The sequence below is a fragment of the Tinamus guttatus genome, unplaced genomic scaffold (genome assembly GCF_059628265.1).
Source record: "Tinamus guttatus ecotype Peru unplaced genomic scaffold, ASM5962826v1 Tinamus_guttatus_pri_ptg000402l, whole genome shotgun sequence".
Taxonomy (NCBI): Eukaryota; Metazoa; Chordata; class Aves; order Tinamiformes; family Tinamidae; genus Tinamus; species Tinamus guttatus.
This window is the reverse complement of record NW_028288936.1, coordinates 877,581-895,933: the sequence shown is the minus strand read 5'-3', so window position 1 is coordinate 895,933 and position 18,353 is coordinate 877,581. Positions and strand designations below refer to the sequence as shown.

General features: G+C 40.4%; 1 protein-coding gene and 1 non-coding gene across 2 annotated transcripts in view; both read right to left on the bottom strand.

Annotated features, from left to right (window-relative positions):
- The window catches only part of EYS (EGF-like photoreceptor maintenance factor), a 636,352-nt gene that overhangs the window by 338,057 nt on the left and 279,942 nt on the right, over positions 1 to 18,353 (bottom strand). The window lies entirely within an intron of this gene.
- TRNAM-CAU (transfer RNA methionine (anticodon CAU)) lies at positions 12,733 to 12,804 on the bottom strand. Its single transcript has one exon. It is a non-coding gene; the product is annotated as a tRNA-Met (tRNA).

Sequence of the window (18,353 nt, the reverse complement as noted above, 5' to 3'; positions counted from 1 at the left end):
TCCTTAACATTCTGTAACTTTGAGATGCTGAAGAAAAATTATAAGAAAAAAGCTCCCCTTCAAAAGAATTCCCAGATCTGTGTGTTTGTGCTTGTGCGTGTGTGTCTGCAAGCTCTTAGCTATTTCTGGGATCCTAAAGTGGATTATCATAGACCTTTTCTCTTACTGTGGCTTCACTGGGGAATTAAATTGATTCTCAGCAAGCCCAGTGACTCTGAGTTCGAAGTGGTGTAAGAAGTCAGCTGCCTTCGTATCACTAACATTACTGAAAATGTTTCTGCTACTGTATTTAGCCATAGGTTTGTGAGGGGAGAATTTCAGAAAGCAGCCAACAGGGAACTTGGAAGTCTTGCTTCTAAGAGAGCTTTTTTAAGGTTACTTTCTCCAAAAGCTTTGCCTTCACAAGAGTGATACCATGACGGTTAATTTCACAACATGGAAACATGGAAAATGAAGCATTCCACAAGCTACAGACCTCTATTTCCCCTTCATCCAATGAATTCTCCATTGACACACTGTCAAGAATGGTGCAATTTTATTTACCTCTGAAATAAAATTTTGCTTGGAAGAAAGTAAAAATAAATTACAGCTCTCCATACTTGTCAGAAAGTGTTAGATCTATTTTAAAGAATAATGAGTGTGAATCCAAAACGAAAAATCTTGAATATATCTTTGATTTGGAGTACTTTCTTCCATCTACGTTTCCACTGCTTTATCATCAGATATTCTCTATATTTATAGCCAGATAGCAAGAATAATCTTCTGTCTTCCTGTTTTTCTTCCTAATTTATGGGAAAAGTGTTCAATGATTACTTTAGTCATATTAACAGAAAAAAATGAAGTTGAAAAGAGAAGTCAAGTATAGAGGCCAAGAGATCTAGGTTCAGTGTTCTGATTCTTACAGTCAGGAGCTTCTCCACACTGATCATCAGTTTCTATAGAATGTAGCTATAAAAAGCTAAAAATAATTTTAAAAGGGTAATTCTTATTGCCTTTTCCATTTAGACTTTTGTTCACAGGGATAAACATAAGAAAAAAAATGAAATGATACTTTAACACTTGTTAAGAAATGAAGGAAACAGAAGCTTACTCTTGGTCCCCTAAGAAGACAGGAAAGGAACCTGTCAGTAGACAATGTCAGATAATAATACAAGTCACCTTGTACATGTAAGCAGCTGATAAAGGATTCAGATGGCTTAAATCAGTTAGGAGCTGGAAGCTCCCCAACTCTTTTAGCTTTCTACTGTGCTTGAAAAAAAAGCGTTAGTAAAAAGGATAACTTATTACCCGTTTAGTAAAGAAAGGCAATACAATGGTAGGGCAGCAAACACCACATGTAGAACTTTATTCCTGCTTATGGCCCAACATGGTCTAAATAAAACTTTGTTTATTTATTTAATTATTTATTTATTACTATTCAGGATAAACAAACTACTCAGGACATTATCCACAATTGTATTTATGAATTATGTTACAAGAGTCTTTTTCTCTCACAAAATGCCTCAGGTCCACCAAAACATACATACTAGGCATAGTTTGTTAACACAGAAATTCATCCTACCTAAGGTTGGTATTATTAGTAGTGTTCTTGCAGTAATTCCCATTATAAAGTGACCTAAAAATTCCAGAAGCCACATGTCTACATACCTTTAATTTTCCTAAGACAAAAAGCAGATCTTACTATCAGTAAAATCTTCAAATGTGTTCACTAAACTTTACAGTGTTTACTAAAATGATCCAGATTTGCACTCAGATTTCAGAAACAGAAAAACTATTATTTTATTGTCAATCCCTGCTCAAACAAAAGTCTTGCTGGACATTTTACTAGATGTTCTTGTACTCAAACGGACATGTAAAGGCAGGTCCTTAATTTATGTAAACTGTTATAATGCCAATTTGGTCATTTTTTGTGTGCCAACAACCATTTTAAGGATTTGTACTACGATGCCTGGAGAGATTGTTAACATGCTCCAAGTAAGGCACTGACCAACAATCAAGGATACAACAAAACAGATTAATATCAAACACATATTTCTTGTTCTGTATTTTGACCCAGGCAACTACAGGCCAGTGAGCCTCGCGTCTGTCCCGGGAAAAGTGATGGAACGGCTCATACTGGCCGTTGTCTCCAGGCATGTGGAGGACAAGAAGGTGCTCAACAGTAGTCAGCATGGATTCACCAAGGGGAAATCTTGCTTGACTGATCTGATAGCCTTCTATGATGGAATGACCAGCTGGATAGATGAGGGGAGAGCGGTGGATGTCGTCTATCTTGACTTCACCAAGGCTTTTGACACTGTCCCTCACAACATCCTCCTGGGCAAGCTCCAGAAGTGTGGGACAGATGAGTGCACAGTGAGGTGGATTAGGAACTGGCTGGATGGCAGACCTCAGAGGGTGGTGATCAGCGGTGTAGAGTCCAGTTGGAGGCCTGTAGCTAGTGGTGTCCCCCAGGGGTCAGTCCTTGGCCCAGTCCTGTTCAATTTATTCATCAATGACCTGGATGAAGGCACAGAGTGCTCCCTCAGCAAGTTTGCTGATGATACCAAACTGGGAGGAGTAGCCGATACCCCAGAGGGCTGTGCTGCCAGCCAGAGGGACCTGGACAGACTGGACAACTGGGCAGTGAAAAACCTCATGCAATTCAACAAGGCCATTTGCAAGGTCCTGCACCTGGGGAGGAATAATCCCAGACACCAGTACAGGCTGGGGACTGACCTTCTGGAGAGCAGCTCTGCAGAGAGGGACCTGGGTGTCATGGTGGATGATAAGTTGACCATGACGCAGCAGTGTGCCCTCATGGCCAAGAAGGCCAATGGCATCCTGGGGTGCATTAAGAAGAGTGTCTCCAGCAGGTCGAGGGAGGGGATCCTGCCCCTCTACTCAGCCCTGGTGAGGCCACATCTGGAGTATTGTGTCCAGTTCTGGGCCCCACAGTATAAGAGGGATGTGGAGCTGCTGGAGAGAGTCCAGTGCAGGGCTACGAGGATGATCGGGCGCCTGGAACATCTGCCCTATGAGGAGAGGCTGAGGGAGCTGGGCCTGTTCAGCCTGGAGAAGAGAAGGCTGAGAGGGGATCTCATCAGTGTCTATAAGTACCTCAAGGGAGGGAGTGAAGAGGATGGTGCTGGCCTCTTTTCAGTGGTGGCCACCGACAGAACTAGAGGTAATGGCCACAAACTGAAATACCAAAAGTTCCACAGGAACTTAAGGAAAAATTTCTTAACAGTGAGGGTGACAGAGCCCTGGAACAGGCTGCCCAGAGAGGTTGTGGAGTCTCCTTCTCTGGAGATCTTCAAAACCCGTTTGGACGCAGTCCTGTGCCGCGTGCTCTAGGTGACCCTGTGTGTGCAGGGGGGTTGGACTAGATGACCTCTAGAGGTCCCTTCCAACCTTAAGCATTCTATGATTCTATGATTTATTTGTCCAATTTCTTTGTTTCAAACCAAGTGCTTATTTAAGCACACGCACAGAAATGGAAGCACCGAACTAGTATACTTTATGTAGACCAAGTTAAAGGCTTGGCCTCCCATCATCTTAGTGATCTCTTGGGGCTGGAACATTCACTAACCCATTAAGCTGAATGTAGCCAAACAGGTATTCAGCCTATTCCAGGCAGGAAAGAAAATCAAGCAATCTTTGCGCTGCCCTCACTCACTTGAAGGTATTACAACAACATCAGAAGATTTACCTGCATCATTCCTGAGCACAAGTTTGATGCTTGCTGACATACCTATACATCATATCACACAAGGAGGGATGCATATATATTATTTATAATATCAGCTATGTCTCAGCAGACATCCATCTGCAAACAATTCGCAAAATTCACATGGAAAACACCAAGTGAGCACAAAGTCTTGCTTCTGAATAAGTGGGCTCTGTCTCCTTCCAAGAGAGAAGGAGACTGTTCCTATTTCTCAGTATTGCATTTACCACTAAAAATATTTTTATCTAAACAATGCTTTGTAATATTTACCACTCTTCTAACCAGGTTAGTGCAAATGACATTGTAATTTCTGCTGTATTGCAAACTTCATCCTTTTCCATTACTTTTACACATTACAATCCACTTTTCACACTCTCTATTAGCAATCTCTGTTTATGTGATATTTCCACTACTCTTTTCTATGTTGTAATAAATCTTTATACTATAAGAGACTTTGGATTAGTCTTTTAAGCATAGTTTCTTTGCAGATAAAGACTCTTTTCTTCTGAATAATGACTTCCCTCAGCTTCAAAGATGTAAAATAGAGCTCATATCTCTTCATAGAGCACTCTTTTTTTTTTTTCTGAGCTTGCTTTTGAGAACCTTCCATAATAAAGAGATTCCCAAAGTACTGAGTTATTAATGTTAAACCACTTTTACTACAAAGTGGGGTTTTTTTTTGGCGGGGGGCCAGGGGCAGCAGGGGAAGCAGGGAGGGGAGGGAATGAAGCTTTTAAACCTTTATTCAACTGTATTTGTCTTGAACACTTAAGTGGGGTTACTTTAGTTTTTGCCAGATCCTGAAGAAAGAAAAATTTAAGTTTTAAGCTTTCTCTTCAACCTTGAGGCTGGATTTTTGATAGCTGCAAACACAGCTATCTCACTGCTTTCAAATGTAATTGCAGATGTTTTTGCATTTTTCAATGATCAGATCTCAATATAGCAAGGCAACATTTATCTAGTTAGTGCTTCATCTTAAAAAAAGATAACAGCAGCTGTGAAAACTCTCTTATATGTACATCTAATGCTAAACTCCTCCATTTGAAAATGTCTTCTCTTACTGTTCTATTGTTTGCTTAAAATTCCTTTCTTTTCTAAACAAGAAAATAGCCTACTCTTTGTGAAAATAAAAAAATAATTCTCATTACATAGATGCTTATCTTTTAAAAATGGCTAATTTGTTAGTCTTGATTAGAGAAATAGTCAAAAAAAAGTAAAATTGTCATGAAAGTTGAGATGACCTCAGCATAGCAGCTACATTTGCTTTCATTTCTTCTCTTCTTTGGACCTTGGCTGTATGGAAGGTCTCTTCTATGGGCATTATGTTTCTTCTTTGCAGCAAAAAAAAAAAGGACTGGCAAGAGGACAAATGTTAATAAACAAAGGTTAAAGACCAAAGGAAAAAACAAAAAAAAGAGGATTCACTAAGAGTTATGGCATAAAAATTAAAAGGGGAAAGTAATTATCATCCTGCACTGACATAACCATGTGTGAAATTCACAACTTCTAGGACTCTCCTTTTTTTTTCCAGCTTCTCCTATGGGTATTTATCCAGCTGATTTTTTGTCACACCGTTTCTTTTCTTTTGAATCACTACGGTACCTAAGGTACCTAATGTGAGAAATCACATGACCCTATCTCACGCTTCTTTACCATAGACATTTCATATAAACCTCAGTTTATAAAACAAGGTGACTAACTCACAAAATACTAAAGAACAGGACAAAAGAGACTCAGAAAGATATTCCTCCTGGTATTAAGCAGTCTTTTCTACCTTACTTAATCTAGCTTTGATTGTGCTGTTTAAACCCTCTGTATTTCCCAATCCTTATAATACACCTCAATACAACACTGTATCAACTTTCTCACCTCAGCTTAGCTTAGAATCCCTGAGGATAATTTCAGAGTGGTTATCATCATCTCAGTCGATTCTCAGTGCAAGTTATTTTGACTCTGGATGGCTTGAAACCAAGTGAACGAGCTCCAACAGCACTTTCATAGCCCTTTCGCTCAACAGATCTGTTGCTGCTGAAGAAGAAACCACGGTGTGTGCACTGTCACTGGAAGGCCTCTGGACGGGGGCCTCCCAGGCACGATCTGCCTGGACCTGTCTAAGGTTTGCTTTGAGATTAAGTTCTAGCATTTAGCTGTTGAAGACTTATATCTAGTTTGTTCGAGTTTTGTTTATCTTTGTATAACTGTGTGGTCTTATGCCTCATGTTAAAGTAATTCTGCAATAGATGTGTAAGTAATGTGTAATGTGTAAGTAATAGATGTGTAAGCACAGTGATGATGAGTACTGTTCTAACATCACAGTTCCTTATACAGAGACTAAACGATGTGGGTTTGGAGAATTCAAACACTGGGTAAAAACAGAGGCCTTAATGATATGAACACAGAATGACAGATCAAGACTATAAACAAATCACCACTGACTGACTACTAGTCCTTAATACTTCTGGGCTGGGTGAAACTGCCTTTAGTAGTAACAAAAATACATGTATACATGAAAGGCACCGTATGTAATCAACACTGACCCAACAGAGAATTGCAAAAAGAAAAATCCTTTAACATGCTTTAAAATGCTTTAAAATATCCCCTAGGGGATCCAAGAATAAGAGGGAAGAAAACATCCACCACATTCCCTTGGCAAAGGATTCAGGATGACTCACTGTAACACCCTTTTCCTCTAACTGAAACTACCGAAAATAAAAAAAAAAAAACCATAGGATATCAAAGAACATCCTAGGACTCCTAGAAAGGGAAACCAGCAGCATTTGGGCAATGACCCACTGGAGAACTGTGCAGACCCTGCTCACATGGGTTCTTCCTTGGAAATCTGGAAACGGCTCTGACAAAACACAGTCCCTTCCAAACCCAGAAGGGCCAACGCAAGTGAAGCATAACCTGGAAAAGATGCTACTTGTTCATGACTACTCACTGACATTTTTTTTTTTTCAAATAAATCTCACCTTCAGCCTCCTGAATCTTCCGATTTTGAATGCATTTTGGAGCTATGTAAAAGATGCCAAAGCCAGCCTGTGACATTTTCTTCCTCTTTAGTGACGTCTGATACTGTGCTGTGTGCATAGGTAGAGGACAAAACTGCTCCAACGCCTGTATTTTTTGCACTTTCCTTATGCCATTGTTGTGTCATTCTAGCCAATCTGGAAACCTGGCACCTTGCACAACTGAACTAAGTAACTTCCTAAGTCTGAGTCTTTGCTTGTTCTTTTAAAGTGAATAGCTGCTCACTAGATAGAAGCTATAAGTAATGTATTTCTCTTTGTGCCTCTTACTGACAACAAGAAAAACATTAATTTAGCTTCTTTGGCTGAATGTGAACTAAAGCCTTAAAAAAAAAGATAAGTGACTCAAAATACTTTGCCAGTATTGTCCTGCAACTCTCAGAGAGAAATGAAATACTGCAGGGGTCCTAGAACTCAGTTACCGTGACTTTCACAGGAAACAATAATTTCAGTTGCAATCTACCAGGCCATACAAAAATACTAGTTTGGCTCTATACACATTATGTTTCCTTGACCCTGTTCAGTTCTGAAAAGGATATACACGTTTAAGGAACTTTACAAAGAATTTATTTCCGAATGGTTTTAATCTGGCAAAGAAATTACTATTAAGTGCTACCTTTTCTCCATAGTCTCAGAATCACTTCATTGCTATATTTATTGTTCTCATTGTTGTTATTATTCATATTAATGTAACATCCAAATAGCCAAATCAAGACCTGCCAGTCAGTATACATAATAAGGGAAAGTGCTAGCAATATAAATAGACAAAGCCAGGGAGAATGAAACACAGTTGAAGAGAAGTAAAATACTCAGCAAGGTCACCCAAACCTTAAGTGAGGAAGAATGGAGGTTCTCTCTCAGTAAAAGTTCCTGAAGCCTTCCGCACTGTAGCCATTTCAAAAGCAATACAATCAGCTTGCCTTACTAGAACACCAAAGTTTAAAATGTTATTCTGAATAATGTAAATTGTCCTAGCTTAATCACAGAATAATAGAATGCTTAAGGTCGGAAGGGACCTCTAGAAATCATCTAGTCCAACCCCCCTGCACACGCAGGGTCACCTAGAGCACGTGGCACAGGACTGCGTCCAAGCGGGTTTTGAAGATCTCCAGAGAAGGAGACTCCACAACCTCTCTGGGCAGCCTGTTCCAGGGTTCTGTCACCCTCACTGTCAAGAAATTTTTCCTTAAGTTCCTGTGGAACTTTTGATGCTTCATTTTGTGGCCATTATCTCTGGTTCTGTCGGTGGCCACAGCTACTTGCTGACGCTATTTGACATAAATGCAGAACAGTCAAAAGCAATAATTTGTAACTCATCAAATCCTGATGTTGGTTACGATGTATAATACTATATTTCGTAAGTGCCTTACAGCACACTCAGTAACACTGCAAATCGTTAATCAACATTAGAAGAGATGCAGCTGCATAAATGTTGACTTTTTTTCTCCAACTTTTATTTTGTTCTTGCGTGCACGTACGTAATAACACAATTAACACTCAGCCAATGCAGCACTGTAGCATACTTACTAATGTATGTAATCATTTCTTTACAGATGCTTCTCACACTTATTAGCAGGAAAAATGTAAACCATCTCTTGTTTTTTCAGGCTGTCTTTCTTAAAAACCATGCTGTGGATGGCTTTTTAGACTGGTGCTGTGCAGCAACATTGTATAAAAGTTGCATAACGGACTATGAACCCCCGTTAATATTTAAAGCCTATTTCAAAAGCAGCAGGAAATGATCCATCTATGTCAACAGCACAATATAGCAGCAACAAAAGTTTCCTGGGGAGGTCTGACCTTTCGAACATAGGGCAGTTCAGGTACCCTGTAGAGAGCTGTTCAAGGGCTACCAGGAGTGCACATGGGGCCTCCCCTTTGGTTAAGGATCTATTCATCACACTTCAGACTTTCCCTATATCTTCGTTCTTACATGATTCATCTGCATGAGGGTTTGCACTCTCCCACTGCTCTGGATGAACAGTAACTGCCCTAGCTCCTGCATGTACTTGTATAAATGTTAATTAATAACACTGTTGAAAGTAACTTCAGTCTCAACACAAGTTTATGTATAAAGTATGCAAACTGTACTTGAGAATCAAAGAATAAGGTGAAAATGAGGGTTCAGCTCAATCATTTATTTGTATCTTTGTTTTTTCCTTGCCCTTCACGAAGCCACTTCATGTGCCACTTTAATAAAAATACAGAATATTTTCACATGCCGAAGAATAAGAATACTGAAAAATATCAAACTCCCACTTTTGTCTTACCTCATTCAGCACATTCTGTTTAACAAAACAACACCGAGTATTGGCTACTACTGCAGCAAGAAAAAGGATTTTTTCCCAATATTACATGTATTTTAACTTCTGCTGACTTTCGTTTTAGATTAGGAATACCAAACTATATTTCTATTTAGAAAAATACTGCTTTGCTCAACTGAGATGATTGTCACAAGGGAGGTCTGAGAGTAGTGATAATAAGACCTGTGGTACCTCTGCTCTGCTCTATAACCATGCGAAGAAGTAAAAATCATCTCTCTAGTAATTTTATGTTGTTAGATGACATTTGGGGTGGAGGTTGTAAGCTGACTGTAATCCAGGTAATGAACACTGATTTCCTTCAGATGTGCAGAAAACCAGAGACTGGCTTTAGGGCTTCGAGACATGACCAGCAAGGTCACTGGTGGCTCTTGCTAAACATCAAGGCTAGAAAACAGTGAGTAGTGAAAACAGCAGCTCCTTGCACGGACACAGCTACAAATACACAAGACTGCAGGAGTCTGAGATGGACCTGCTACGTGTAAAGGCCAGATCAGCAAGCAGGAGCGGGACCCCTCAGCGCGCGACAGCGAGTGTCCTGTCCCTGCATGTCCACGGTGCTGGCCACAACCAAACCAGAGCAGCCGGGGTCTTGGCTGGCATGAACGTAGCTGTCCTGAGGGGCTGCGGAGTGTTGTTGAACAGGAGACACTCTCCAACATTAGATCTACAGAGTAGTGTTCTGTTCTTGCAGCAACTCCACCCTGCATTCTCCTGTGACAATTTGGATTTGGATTATCAATACACCAACAACCCACACTAATCAAGATACCACTGATACCACTTAAAAGCAGCTAAATCAGGATGCCTTGTAAAAGACGATACATTTACCCTACTAATTAATTTGAACAAAAAAAGCACAGAGGAAAAAGCAAAAAGTTCTTTATGGTGAACAATATGGGTATTGATTGCAACATACTGAGTCTGTAACACTTAAATCCATCATTTAAATTCTGGCACAAATTAGACACTATAAAATTATCTCTAAAATGTCCCAACTGTCTTTGCAAACTGAAGTGTTCTTAAAATAGTTGTTAAACAAAAATACTTAGTCTTGGTATACAATTTAGTATCTAATTGTCTAAACTTGGAGCATAAACAAGCATATTATGGATCTAAGGTTCAATCTACATTTTCAGGAAATATGGACTAACAAAGTACCGGAAGACAAAAGCTTTTGGTTTTGAGAATCTGACATCCATACTGTACTATACTGCCTTTCATGATCTTTTGTTTTATTTTAGACTTCTCATTCACTCCTGCAAACTAAAAGCCATCTGAAATTGGACAATATTAGGCACTTTTTTGGAGTACATTTGGTTTAGTTTCATCCAAAAGAAATGTATGTACTCTGAGACCAATCCATTAGGTGAACCAAAGTGTGGTTAAGTGGGGCAATCAGAAGATAATTCAAAGGTGTGCTCCATATAAACTAAAACATCAGTGTAAAACCTTTCTAAGATCCCACTCGCATTGACAAAAACCTGGTGAGTTCAATTCATAAAAGCATATAGAAAAGCCATATAGCTGCCGGTATTTAGGGACTTGATTCAGGGTCCTGTTATTTTAGGTGCTACAGAATCCAACTGCTGCTAGATCTGCCACTATGAGATCTCTGTACATCTCCTGATACGGGATTGATATTTATGTTGAGCAGAAACAGTCAGCTTGGTTAGAACCCTAGGTCTCTGGGATGAGCTAAAGCACTTTTCAGGCTGTGACTACAGTATTGACTAGTGGTAAGTAACTACAGTAGCAAAATAAATAGCTGACAGACACAGATATCTAAATGAATGTGATAAGCTAAATATAAATGACTTATTTTAGGGGGTAATAGTCCCACCTGTCTGTTATGCACAAAAAAGATCGATCAACAGGGATGACCTGTGTTTACAGTTTCAGTACCAAGCCAAACATCAGTATAGCCTATGATGAGCAACTCCTCCTGCAACCCAAAATGTCTCAAACTTTCTTTTTAGGGACAGATGGCACATTTCCAGCATTACTGGTAGTCTATCACAGCACAAATAGGAAGCTTCATTTTCCAGAACTGTCTTCTCGATACGGCCAAGAAACACTCTATGAACTCTGAAAAGTATTCAAAGGAAGTTTTGGACTCTCACTCTTAGTTAATGTCGTTACCAAAAAAACAGGTCTGTAAGTAAAATACAATGGAAGACTGTGTCATGCACCACAAGAAACACCTGAAACAGAGGGGTGATGCAGGAGGTTCTTAGCACTAGGGTGTAATGGGCTCAAACATAAAAATCAGTAATGGAATGAGATATGATCCTGAACTAATCTGTAATGGAATTTCACTCACATTTAAACACATTACAGGCTGTAGCTTGGTATAACTAGGACTCTACTTAAAAGTGGACTATACATGAAACATCTGGAAATAGAGAATTACAGCATACTACTCACAGCCACAAGAAGTCATATACTACTCATCACTGGGAATGCTGATGTGGACCAGACAAGAAAATATATCTATATAATAGCATCCCTCATTCAGATGCTCATTACTCTGGTAACTCAGATAAGAAATTAATACAGAATAGTAGGACAGCAGAATAGTAAAAATTACAAGATTTAAAGGGAGCAGGAAAATATATGGCATTAAGAGAACAGAGAAAAAGTCCTCTTTTTTATTTCAGCATTGACTGAATATTTTGTGTAGCTTTCTTAAAAAGAATAATAGAAGTAGAAGCTGTCAATGACTTCAATAGATTGTCAGAAGTATTAAGTAGTTTTTCAACATTTTTACTTTTTAGAGTGAACATTAACATTTCCCATATTTAGAAACTTTCATTTCACAGAATCACAGAATGTTTGAGGTTGGAAGGGACCTCTAGAGATCATCTAGTCCAAGCCCCCTGCACCAGCAGGGACACCTAGAGCATGTGGCACAAGGTGGCATCCACCGGGTTTGGAAGATCTCCAAAGAAGGAGACTCCACAACCTCTCTGGGCAGCCTGTTCCAGGGCTCTGTCACCTTCACAGCAAAGTTGTTCTTCCTCACATAGAGATGGAACTTCCTGTGTTTCAATTTGTATCCATTACCGCTTGTCCTGTCACCAGTCATCACGGAGAAGAGTCTGGCCCCATTCTCCCTACAATCATCCCTTAGGTACTTGAACATGTTGATCAAATCTCCTCTTAGTCTTCTCTTCTCCAGACTAAACAGGCCCAGCTCGCTTAGTCTTTCCTCATATGATCGATGCTCCAGTCCCTTAATCATCTTTGTTGCTCTACACTGAATCTTCTCTAGAAGCTCTTCTGGGGAACCCGGAACTGCACCCAATACCCCAAGGGCACCCTCACCAGAGCTGAGGAGAGGGGCAGGATCACCTCCCTCCACCTGCTGGACACGCTCCTCCTGATGCAGGCCAGGATCCAATTGGCCTTCCTGGCCATGAGGGCACATCATTGCTGACTCATGGTTAACCTGTTGTGAACCAGCACTCCCAAATTGCTCTCTGCAGAGCCGCTTTCCAGCAGGTCAACCCCTAATCTATACTGGTGCCAGGGGTTATTCCTCCCCAAAAGAGAAGGCAGGGGAGCAGCAGAGGCAGTATCACCATGGAGCTGGAGGCCTGCAGGGTGGGGAGTGCCAGTGGAGGTGTCCAAGAACAGAGCCACCAGGGAGGATATTGGACAAAACACTTCCTAGCAGAGGATGGTTTCGATCCATCGACCTCTGGGTTATGGGCCCAGCACGCTTCCGCTGCGCCACTCTGCTTCCCCCATTGCAGTGTTAATGCATAGAGCTTACTAAAATGAGAGAAGTGATCTGTTCTTCTCTTTAGGAAGAAGAACTATATTTTCATTTTTCAGTTAATTCACAAAATGAATATGACATCTGCTATAAAGCACTGTTTTGTATATCCAAGTTATTCAGGAGTTAGTATTAAAGTAGAGTGAAATCAAATGCCTCACTGATAAATACTGATCACATTACTTCTGCAGAAAAATGCTCTGAAGCAAATTATTTGTTATTTCTACCCTTCAAAAACACATAAGCTTGCTAATATTCATATAAATACAGTGGATGCATACATCTAGCTGCTAACATATTGGTAACAATTATATTGTTTGGGCATTCAAAACTCTTACTCCTCCCCCCCCAAAAAAAGTGGTCTATTGCTTTGTGAATTGTTTTCACTTTTCATGCAATTTTTGATGGCCTTTTATTGCTAGTGTTTTCACTTACTGACAGGGATATGCATTCCTTCCATTATAAGCATTGTCTCTGTTTTGAAACTCAGCTAATGTTTATATCAGGATCTGTGGACTGTGGTTTTATTCTCTTGACTGAACTGATTATTACATGTTTACCTTAATGTATATATAAGTTACAGGAGGCAAGCAAGTATTAACAAAGCAACCTCAACTGCTTTCATTAATCTTAAGTAGAGGAGTGTTTAATTCTGCACATTGACAAAACTAGTCCAAGGACAGACTGCCTCAGTATCAGCAGAATTTCATCATAATGTTATGTACTGATCAACATAGTATTAAGAGAAATTTTAAAATGCTGATAGTGTTATTTAGCTCATTATTCTAAGACTGCATAATCTACAATTAATTTTACTGTTCGATGTGCGTGATGCTAAAGAGTTCACTGGTTTGTTGGAAGCAAGCATCAGTGAAAAGGCACGTGCTGAAAAGCCTTTGCTAACCAGCATGATCCTTAAATCTCACCCTGCTAACAGATACGACCAACATTTTCATTTATGTATATCCTCCCGGTAACATAGCTGCCTTTAATATGTTTTTTTTAGCCTAATGCTATGCTAGCTAAATAGCCAGCTATTTAAAAGGCCATACTTCCATTGATATTATTGTAGGTGTATTAAAATAAATAAATAAATAAAAAACACATATTTTCTTTTGAAAGTAATACAGAAGTTACACTGGATAGACAAAATGGTAGTACAGTGCAGCCTGGGCTTTTCTGTTTTGTTCAAAGCTCTAAGAAATTCTAGAAAGGGCCCCTGCTAGCTGTAGAAAATGAAGGGGCTGCTGATTCCTGCAGCAGCAAGAACTGTGGGCAGAGCAGGAAGAACAGAGCCAGACTAGGTCAAGATGCCAGCCCAGTGCCAGAGCCTTTCCCAGGCTATACAGGCTATAGCAGACCCTAATGCAAAGCTTAGGGAACAAGGCAGCATTATCCTCTATGCTATTTTTTTACCTATCCTTTATCCAAAACTGAGCAAGGAGACATTTCATGAGCTGTAAAATAAGAGTCTGCTACTGCAGCCTAAGCCAAGTAGCAGCAGGGCTGGTTAGCTCAGCTGATTAGAGCGTGGTGCTAATAATGCCAAGGTCACGGGTTCGTTCCCTGTACTTGCCACCTCTTTAGGTACCTTTTGACCATGAGGCAGCAGTGAGCCCTTGTAGGCAGGAAGAGTGATGGCATCCTGGGGTGCACTTAAGAAGAGCGTCTCCAGCAGGTCGAGGGAGGGGATCCTGCCCCTCTACTCAGCCCTGGTGAGGCCACATCTGGAGTATTGTGTCCAGTTCTGGGCCCCACAGTACAAGAGGGATGTGGAGCTGCTGGAGAGAGTCCAGCACAGGGCTACAAGGATGATCAGGGGCCTGGAACATCTGCCCTGTGAGGAGAGAGGCTGAGGGAGCTGGGCCTGTTTAGCTTGGAGAAGAGAAGGCTGAGAGGGGATCTAATCAGTGTCTATAAGTACCTCAAGGGAGGCAGTGAGGAGGATGGTGCTGGCCTCTTTTCACTGGTGGCCACTGACAGAACTAGAGGAAATGGACAGAAACTGAAGCATCAAAAGTTCCACAAGAACTTAAGGAAAAATTTATTGACAGTGAGGGTGACAGAGCACTGGAACAGGCTGTCCAGGGAAGTTGAGGAGTCTCCTTCTCTGGAGATCTTCAAAACCTGCTTGGACGCAGTCCTGTGCCACGTGCTCTAGGTGACCCTGCGTGTGCAGTGGGGTTGGACTAGATGACCTCTAGAGGTCCCTTCCAACCTTGGGCATTCTGTGATTGTGTGATATTTTCAAATAAACACATATGTGAGCCAAAACTGTCATCATAGGGAACATATGTCCTTCAGCCTTATATAGGAGTTAGCCATGCAGACTTTGGGGATCAGTCTTGATCACAGTAATTTTCAAAACAGTATATGTTGATATACCTAAATTCTCTATGCTTTCATAGCTATATAATCTGTGGTAGCCAGTCATGGTAAGAGATCATGACAAGAGATCTATTGCAAAGTGACAAGAGATACAGGGCTGTGTCTAGCTTGCCCATAAAAATCAAGCCACCTAACAAAATATCAAATGTTTCCTTCTTTACTTGAAGATTTTTCATGTAAAAAGCAATTCCTATATGACTATACATGCCCCTACTTCAAAAGTGTCCACCGATAACTACACAAGTTTTGATACACTGCAGTCTTTTGAAGATGTCTGAACTGTGCAAAATTTTAATTTTTCCATTTTACCTGTGTGATTTTTAACCAAATGTCACACAGTTTCCTTCTACGAAGGCCTCAAAATGAGGTCAGATTTGATATTAGCTTTTCTAGAGTAAGTAAATAATATCTGCAAAACACTGAACAAAACCAGAGAAAATCACAGTCTGGAAGGATCTTACAGGCATCATCAAGTTATGTCTCCTCCTCTCAACGGGACTAACTTCAAAGTTGATCCAGGTTGCTCAGGACTGCCCAGCTCCTATTCTGAAGAGCTGCGTCCTGGCTGGTGGGTCCCGGCTTGCACCCATATGAGGTTTTACTCCCCACAAGCAAGACTGAGGATTTGCCCCCTTCAGATTGCCCAGGTCTCTTCATTAGACTTTTCTGAGGTCCCTCTGGCAGAAACTGCTGCCATTCAGCATATCTACTGCTCTCCCCACTTTGGTTTGTCTCACCTGCAGACATACTGAGAGTAGTTTTTCTCTCATCACCTGGGAGCCTTCTACAGATGCTAATAGTACCACTCCACTTGTCAAATCCTGCAGAACACCATTTGTTGGTGAATTTGAGAATTCAAACTGCTAACTATTACTCTTTGAGGTGACATCAAGCCAGTTTTAGGGACATCTTACAGTCCACCCATCCAGTCCATATCTCCTTGGGTTGGCTACAAGGATAGTGTGGGAAACTGTTAAAAACCTTGCTAAACTCAAAGCATACAACATCCACTGCTCTCCCATCTTCACAGAACCAGTCACAGAAAACAATCAGGTTGGCCAAAGATGGATTGGCTGTGGTAACTCCAAACTGGCTGTTCCAAGTCACCTTGACTTTTCTTTGTGTCTGGAAATAGCTTCTGGAGTGCTTGCTCCATAATTTTCTGAGGAACTAAGGTCAAGCTGACCGAACTGTAATTCCCTGAATCCTTTTTCTTTAAAGATATGTACAGCAATTTTCTTTCTGCAGTCATCAAAGTCACCCTGCACTATTTAACACTGGATCTCATTTTTGCTTGTTTTTCTTGTGCTGCTGAAGTATGTCTAGGTAAAACCCAGAAAGTCTTAACTATTTCTTATGTTTAGTTAGAACCTTATCTGTGTTACATGGTCACTGCCATGGGGCACAGGGGAAAGGAACTGACACTGCCAGGTTTGATGCATTATGGGGACTGAGAGATAGGATGTGTCAGGAAAAGCCTAACCCTGAGGCACACAGACACTCACAGAGCTACAGCTGACAGAGCCACCCCAGTCACCCCTGCAGCGTCGCCACAGCCCAGCCGGGGGAAGCGCGTTTGCTTCGACCGGCCTCACTGTTGGGCTCCCAGCTGTGGCTTGGCGCCACCTCAACCCTCTGATTCTAGATGGTGTTGGTTATCTGTGTAACAGTGTCTCCCTCCATCACAGCTGGGCTTTTCCAGGCCTTTATATTTATATTTATATTGGTGCAGGCCCCAATGAGACCTGTGATGACACTATACTTTTCCAGCCAGGTTCTGCTGCAACTGCTCCCCTGATACTTGTTGATCCTCTGCCTGCATGAAGGCTTCTCATACTTAGTTCTTGCTTACCTTATCCACAGCTCATTAGAGTCAGTCACTCGTGTCTTTATCTAACCAAGGTTGTGATGCTCCCATGACAGTAACATTTTTGTTTGTTTGTGTTACATCTTATAATTCGTCATTTATTTTGTATAAAACTTGTACTTGATCTGTCAAATAACAGCGTAAAGGCCCAGCCTTAGGACAATCTCTATCTATTCTTGCCACTCTGCTGCTACAAAGAAAATCTATATCCAAAGAATCATCCTGTGGGATTTTCATCTGAAAAGCAGATCTTTGTCCAGAGTAAGAGCAGCCCTAACACGACCCTTCCCTGCTTTCGACATAGAATGTACTTACAATATGGTAACCACCAGCTCTAAGTCTTCACCAACTCTCAGAGAAAATGTGAAGTTCATAGGAAAAAAAAAAATGCAACAGGCCCCAACAGAATTACTTTTGAGGCACAGCTGAAAATAGATTTTGTTTGTTTTCTTGCAAGGCACTGTTTTGGTGTGTACATTTTTGCCAACAAGTTCCATATTTTCTATTTTGCTTTCTTCTGGCTTTGAAATATTTGAAGTATTTTCTTTGAAGTACATGTAGCAAACTGGCTTTAAAGTCACTGTTCATCAAATATCTGGAGGGCAGACCAATGTTACCAAATCAGGGGCTCTGAATCACCCTCTGGAAGCAGCCCTTTTGCTTTGTGAACTGCTGCATAGTAGGAATGGCTCGCATCTTGCTTACAAAGCCATCAGTATTATATGGGAAAAAAACTTCCATATTATATCCACATTGAGTTTTGCTATATTACCACAGAGAAAAATCAAGTATCAGCTACAAAATAACGTCTTATCACTATGAGAGTTCCCTTAGGAACCGATGAAGACTATGTAAAGTAATAAAGAGTAGGTAAAGAAGCCACAAGAAACATCTAAAAACTTTTTTCACATAACAGTATGTCTGAAGAAAGATAGTATTTTAAAATAAGGCTGATTTTTTTCTACTTGAATATAATTGGCACTTTCCCATGTAAATCTAAACATCATTTCTTCTTCCTGACTCAATCATTTGAGATCTATTTAGGAAATACAGCAAGGACAGCTAGAATGAGCAATATTTTAACCAATGTTTAGAACTATTTGTCAGCAACTCAGAAATATAATGCACGGTTATCCATTAGTTTCGATTATACTGGTCTTTAAATATAGTTTAAAAAATAAGTTTTGTTTTCTTTCTTCACTGCTTATATAAATAATAGGATTTAGCAGTAATAAAACAACGTAAAAAATCTTGACAG